This window comes from Chiloscyllium punctatum, unplaced genomic scaffold, assembly GCF_047496795.1.
Source record: "Chiloscyllium punctatum isolate Juve2018m unplaced genomic scaffold, sChiPun1.3 scaffold_63, whole genome shotgun sequence".
Lineage (NCBI taxonomy): Eukaryota > Metazoa > Chordata > Chondrichthyes > Orectolobiformes > Hemiscylliidae > Chiloscyllium > Chiloscyllium punctatum.
Window position 1 is genome coordinate 1331713 of NW_027309797.1, and position 6528 is coordinate 1338240.

Sequence of the window (6528 nt, forward strand, 5' to 3'; positions counted from 1 at the left end):
CCCCTCTGTTTCTCGCCCTCTGTTTCAGCCCCTCTGTTTCAGCCCCTCTGTTTCTCGCCCTCTGTTTCTGCCCCTCTGTTTCAGCCCCTCTGTTTCAGCCCCTCTGTTTCTTGCCCTCTGTTTCAGCCCCTCTGTTTCAACCCCTCTGTTTCAGCCCCTCCGATTCAGCCCCTCTGTTTCAGCCCCTCTGTTTCTGCCCCTCTGTTTCAGCCCCTCTGTTTCTCGCCCTTTGTTTCAGCCCCTCTGTTTCTCGCCCTCTGTTTCAGCCGCTCTGTTTCAGCCCCTCTGTTTCAGCCCCTCTGTTTCTCGCCCTCTGTTTCAGCCCCTCTGTTTCTTGCCCTCTGTTTCAGCCCCTCTGTTTCAGCCCCTCTGTTTCAGCCCCTCTGTTTCTCGCCCTCTGTTTCTGCCCCTCTGTTTCTCGGCCTCTGTTTCAGCCCCTCTGTTTCTCGCCTTCTGTTTCAGCCCCTCTGATTCAGCCCCTCTGTTTCAGCCCCTCTGATTCAGCCCCTCTGATTCAGCCCCTCTGCTTCTCGCCCTCTGTTTCAGCACCTCTGTTTCAGCCCTTCTGTTTCAGCCACTCGGTTTCAGCCCCTCTGTTTCTTTCCCTCTGTTTCAGCCCCTCTGTTTCTCGCCCTCTGTTTCAGCCCCTCTGTTTCTCGCCCTCTGTTTCAGCCCCTCTGTTTCAGCCCCTCTGTTTCAGCCCCTCTGTTTCTCACCCTCTGTTTCAGCCCCTCTGTTTATTGCCCTCTGTTTCAGCACCTCTGTTTCAGCCCCTCTGTTTCAGCCCCTCTCTTTCTCGCCCTCTGTTTCTGCCCCTCTGTTTCTCGCCCTCTGTTTCAGCCCCTCTGTTTCTCGCCTTCTGTTTCAGCCCCTCTGATTCAGCCCCTCTGATTCAGCCCCTCTGTTTCAGCCCCTCTGATTCAGCCCCTCTGATTCAGCCCCTCTGTTTCTCGCCCTCTGTTTCAGCCCCTCTGTTTCTCGCCTTCTGTTTCAGCCCCTCTGATTCAGCCCCTCTGATTCAGCCCCTCTGATTCAGCCCCTCTGTTTCTCGCCTTCTGTTTCAGCCCCTCTGATTCAGTCCCTCTGTTTCAGCTCCTCTGATTCAGCCCCTCTGTTTCAGCCCCTCTGTTTCAGCCCTTCTGTTTCAGCCACTCGGTTTCAGCCCCTCTGTTTCTTGCCCTCTGTTTCAGCCCCTCTGTTTCTCGCCCTCTGTTTCAGGCCCTCTGTTTCAGCCCCTCTGTTTCTCGCCCTCTGTTTCAGCCCCTCTGTTTCTCGCCCTCTGTATCATTCGCTTTGTTTCAGCCCCTTTGTTTCAGCCCCACTTTTTCAGCCCCTCGGTTTCTCGCCCTCTGTTTCTCGCCCTCTGTTTCAGCCACTCTGTTTCTCGCCCTCTGTTTCAGCCCCTCTGTTTCAGACCATCTGATTCAGCCTGTCTGATTCAGCCCCTCTGTTTCTCGACCTCTGTTTCAGACACTCTGTTTCAGCCCCTCTGTTTCTTGCCCTCTGTTTCAGCCCCTCTGTTTCTCGCCCTCTGTTTCAGCCCCTCTGTTTCTTGCCCGCTGTTTCAGCCCCTCTGTTTCTCGCCCTCTGTTTCGCACTCTCTGTTTCAGACCCTTTGTTTCAGTCCCTCTGTTTCTCGCCCTCTGTTTCTGCCCGTCTGTTTCTCGCCCTCTGTTTCAGCCCCTCTGTTTCTCGCCCTCTGTTTCAGCCCCTCTGTTTCTCGCCCTCTGTTTCAGTCCCTCAGTTTCGCGCTCTCTGTTTCAGCCCCTCTGTTTCAGTCCCTCTGTTTCTCGCTCTCTGTTTCTGCCCGTCTGTTTCTCGCCCTCTGTTTCAGCCCCTCTGTTTCTTGCCCTCTGTATCTGCCCCTCTGTTTCTCGCCCTCTGTTTCCGCCCCTCTGATTCAGCCCCTCTGTTTCTGCCCCTCTGTTTCAGCCCCTCTGTTTCTCGCCCTCTGTTTCAGCCCCTCTGTTTCTCACCCTGTTTCAGCCCCTCTGTTTCAGCCCCTCTGTTTCTCGCCCTCTGTTTCAGCCCCTCTGTTTCTCGGCATTTGTTTCAGCCCCTCTGATTCAGCCCCTCTGTTTCTCACCCTCTGTTTCAGCCCCTCTGTTTCTTGCCCTCTTTTTCAGCCCCTCTATTTCTTGCCCTCTGTTTCAGCCCCTCTGTTTCAGCCCCTCTGTTTCAGCCCCTCCGATTCAGCCCCTCTGTTTCAGCCCCTCTGTTTCTGCCCCTCTGTTTCCGCCCCTCTGTTTCTCGCCCTTTGTTTCAGCCCCTCTGTTTCTCGCCCTCTGTTTCAGCCCCTCTGTTTCAGCCCCTCTGTTTCAGCCCCTCTGTTTCTCGCCCTCTGTTTCAGCCCCTCTGTTTCTTGCCCTCTGTTTCAGCCCCTCTGTTTCAGCCCCTCTGTTTCTCGCCCTCTGTTTCTGCCCCTCTGTTTCTCGCCCTCTGTTTCAGCCCGTCTGTTTCTCGCCTTCTGTTTCAGCCCCTCTGTTTCAGCCCCTCTGATTCAGCCCCTCTGTTTCTCGCCCTCTGTTTCAGCCCCTCTGTTTCAGCCCTTCTGTTTCAGCCACTCGGTTTCAGCCCCTCTCTTTCTTGCCCTCTGTTTCAGCCCCTCTGTTTATCGCCCTCTGTTTTAGCCCCTCTGTTTCTCGCCCTCTGTTTCAGCCCCTCTGTTTCGCACTCTCTGTTTCAGCCCCTCTGTTTCAGCCCCTCTGTTTCAGCCCCTCCGATTCAGCCCCTCTGTTTCAGCCCCTCTGTTTCTGCCCCTCTGTTTCAGCCCCTCTGTTTCTCGCCCTTTGTTTCAGCCCCTCTGTTTCTCGCCCTCTGTTTCAGCCCCTCTGCTTCAGCCCCTCTGTTTCAGCCCCTCTGTTTCTCCCCCTCTGTTTCTGCCCCTCTGTTTCTCGCCCTCTGTTTCAGCCCCTCTGTTTCTCACCCTCTGTTTCAGCCCCTCTGATTCAGCCCCTCTGTTTCTCGCCCTCTGTTTCAGCCCCTCTGTTTCTCGCCCTCTGTTTCAGCACCTCTGTTTCAGCCCCTCTGTTTCAGCCCCTCTGTTTCTCGCCCTCTGTTTCAGCTCCTCTGTTTCTCGCCCTCTGTTTCAGCCCCTCTGTTTCTCGCCCTCTGTTTCAGCCCCTCTGTTTCTCGCCCTCTGTTTCAGCCTCCCGGTTTCTCGCCCTCTGTTTCAGACCCTCTATTTCTCGCCCTCTGTTTCAGCCCCTCTATTTTAGCCCCACTGTTTCAGCCCCTTTGTTTCAGCCACTATGTTTCTCACCCTCTGTTTCAGCCCCTCTGTTTCCGCCCCTCTGTTTCAGCCCCTCTGTTTCTCGCTCTCTGTTTCAGCCCCTCTGTTTCCGCCCCTCAGTTTCCGCCCCTCTGTTTCAGCCCCTCTGTTTCTCGCCCTCTGTTTCAGCCCCTCTGTTTCTTGCCCTCTGTTTCAGCCACTCTGTTTCTCGCCCTCTGTTTCAGCCACTCTGTTTCTCGCCCTCTGTTTCAGCCCCTCTGTTTCAGACCCTCTGTTTCAGTCCCTCTGTTTCTCGCCCTCTGTTTCTCGCCCTCTGTTTCAGCCCCTCTGTTTCTCGCCCTCTGTTTCAGCCCCTCTGTTTCTAGCCCTCTGTTTCAGCCCCTCTGTTTCAGCCCCTCTGTTTCTCGCTCTCTGTTTCAGCCCCACTGTTTCCGCCCCTCTGTTTCAGCCCCTCTGTTTCAGCCCCTCTGCTTCTCGCCCTCTGTTTCAGCCCCTCTGTTTCTTGCCCTCTGTTTCAGCCACTCTGTTTCTCGCTCTCTGTTTCAGCCACTCTGTTTCTCGCCCTCTGTTTCAGCCCCTCTGTTTCAGCCCTTCTGTTTCAGTCCCTCTGTTTCAGCCCCTCTGTTTCTCGCCCTCTGTTTCAGCCCCTCTGTTTCTCGCCCTGTGTTTCAGCCTCGCTGTTTCTCGCCCTCTGTTTCAGCCCCACTGTTTCTCGCCCTCTGTTTCTCGCCCTCTGTTTCTCGCCCTCTGTTTCAGCCCCTCTGTTTCAGCCCATCTGATTCAGCCTGTCTGATTCAGCCCCTCTGTTTCTCGCCCTCTGTTTCAGCCACTCTGTTTCAGCCACTCTGTTTCTTGCCCTCTGTTTCAGCCCCTCTGTTTCTCGCCCTCTGTTTCAGCCCCTCTGTTTCTCGCCCTCTGTTTCAGCCCCTCTGTTTCTCGCCCTCTGTTTCAGTCCCTCTGTTTCGCGCTCTCTGTTTCAGCCCCTCTGTTTCAGTCCCTCTGTTTCTCGCTCTCTGTTTCTGCCCGTCTGTTTCTCGCCCTCTGTTTCAGCCCCTCTGTTTCTTGCCCTCTGTTTCTGCCCCTCTGTTTCTCGCCCTCTGTTTCCGCCCCTCTGATTCAGCCCCTCTGTTTCAGACCCTCTGAATCAGCCACTCTGATTCAGCCCCTCTGTTTCTGCCCCTCTGTTTCAGCCCCTCTGTTTCTCGCCCTCTGTTTCAGCCCCTCTGTTGCTCACCCTCTGTTTCAGCCCCTCTGTTTCAGCCCCTCTGTTTCTCGCACTCTGTTTCAGCCCCTCTGTTTCTCGGCATTTGTTTCAGCCCCTCTGATTCAGCCCCTCTGTTTCTCACCCTCTGTTTCAGCCCCTCTGTTTCTCGCCCTCTTTTTCAGCCCCTCTATTTCTTGCCCTCTGTTTCAGCCCCTCTGTTTCAGCCCCTCTGTTTCAGCCCCTCTGTTTCTCGCCCTCTGTTTCAGCCCCTCTGTTTCTCGCCCTCTGTTTCAGCCCCTCTGTTTCTCGCCCTCTGTTTCAGCCCCTTTATTTCTCACCCTCTGTTTCAGCCCCTCTGTTTCAGCCCCACTGTTTCAGCCCCTCTGTTTCAGCCCCTCTGTTTCTCGCCCTCTGTTTCAGCCCCTCTGTTTCTCGCCCTCCGTTTCAGCCCCTCTGTTTCTCGCCCTCTGTTTCAGCCCCTCTGTTTCAGTCCCTCTGTTTCAGTCCCTCTGTTTCTCGCCCTCTGTTTCTCGCCCTCTGTTTCAGCCCCTCTGTTTCTCGCCCTCTGTTTCAGCCCCTCTGTTTCTCGCCCTTTGTTTCAGCCCCTCTGTTTCAGCCCCTCTGTTTCAGCCCCTCTGTTTCAGCACCTCTGTTTCTCGCCCTCTGTTTCAGCCCCTCTGTTTCTTGCCCTCTGTTTCAGCCCCTCTGTTTCTCGCCCTCTGTTTCAGCCTCTCTGTTTCTCGCCCTCTGTTTCAGCCCCTCTGTTTCAGCCCCTCTGATTCAGCCCCACTGTTTCAGCCCCTCTGTTTCTCGCCCTCTGTTTCAGCCCCTCTGATTCAGCCCCTCTGTTTCAGCCCCTCTGATTCACCCCCTCTGTTTCAGCCCCTCTATTTCAGCCCCTCTGTTTCAGCCCCTCTGTTTCAGGCTCTCTGTTTCAGCCCGTCTGTTTCAGCCCCTCTGATTCAGTCCCTTAGTTTCTCGCCCTCTGTTTCAGCCCCTCTGTTTCAGCCCCTCTGTTTCAGCCCCTCTGATTCAGCCCCTCTGTTTCTCGCCCTCTGTTTCAGCCCCTCTGATTCAGCCCCTCTGTTTCAGCCCCTCTGATTCACCCCCTCTGTTTCAGCCCCTCTATTTCAGCCCCTCTGTTTCAGCCCCTCTGTTTCAGGCTCTCTGTTTCAGCCTGTCTGTTTCAGCCCCTCTGTTTCAGCCCCTCTGTTTCTCGCCCTCTGTTTCTGCCCCTCTGTTTCAGCCCCTCTGTTTCAGCCCCTCTGTTTCTTGCCCTCTGTTTCAGCCCCTCTGTTTCAGCCCCTCTGTTTCAGCCCCTCCGATTCAGCCCCTCTGTTTCAGCCCCTCTGTTTCTGCCCCTCTGTTTCAGCCCCTCTGTTTCTCGCCCTTTGTTTCAGCCCCTCTGTTTCTCGCCCTCTGTTTCAGCCCCTCTGTTTCAGCCACTCTGTTTCTCACCCTCTGTTTCAGCCCCTCTGTTTCTTGCCCTCTGTTTCAGCCCCTCTGTTTCAGCCCCTCTGTTTCAGCCCCTCTGTTTCTCGCCCTCTGTTTCAGCCCCTCTGTTTCTCGCCTTCTGTTTCAGCCCCTCTGATTCAGCCCCTCTGTTTCAGCCCCTCTGATTCAGCCCCTCTGATTCAGCCCCTCTGTTTCTCGCACTCTGTTACAGCCCCTCTGTTTCAGCCCTTCTGTTTCAGCCACTCGGTTTCAGCCCCTCTGTTTCTTGCCCTCTGTTTCAGCCCCTCTGTTTCTCGCCCTCTGTTTCAGCCCCTCTGTTTCAGCCCCTCTGTTTCTCGCCCTCTGTTTCAGCCCCTCTGTTTCTCGCCCTCTGTATCATTCGCTTTGTTTCAGCCCCTTTGTTTCAACTCCACTTTTTCAGCCCCTCTGTATCTCGCCCTCTGTTTCTCGCCCTCTGTTTCAGCCACTCTGTTTCTCGCCCTCTGTTTCAGCCCCTCTGTTTCAGCCCATCTGATTCAGCCTGTCTGATTCAGCCCCTCTGTTTCTCGACCTCTGTTTCAGACACTCTGTTTCAGCCCCTCTGTTTCTTGCCCTCTGTTTCAGCCCCTCTGTTTCTCGCCCTCTGTTTCAGCCCCTC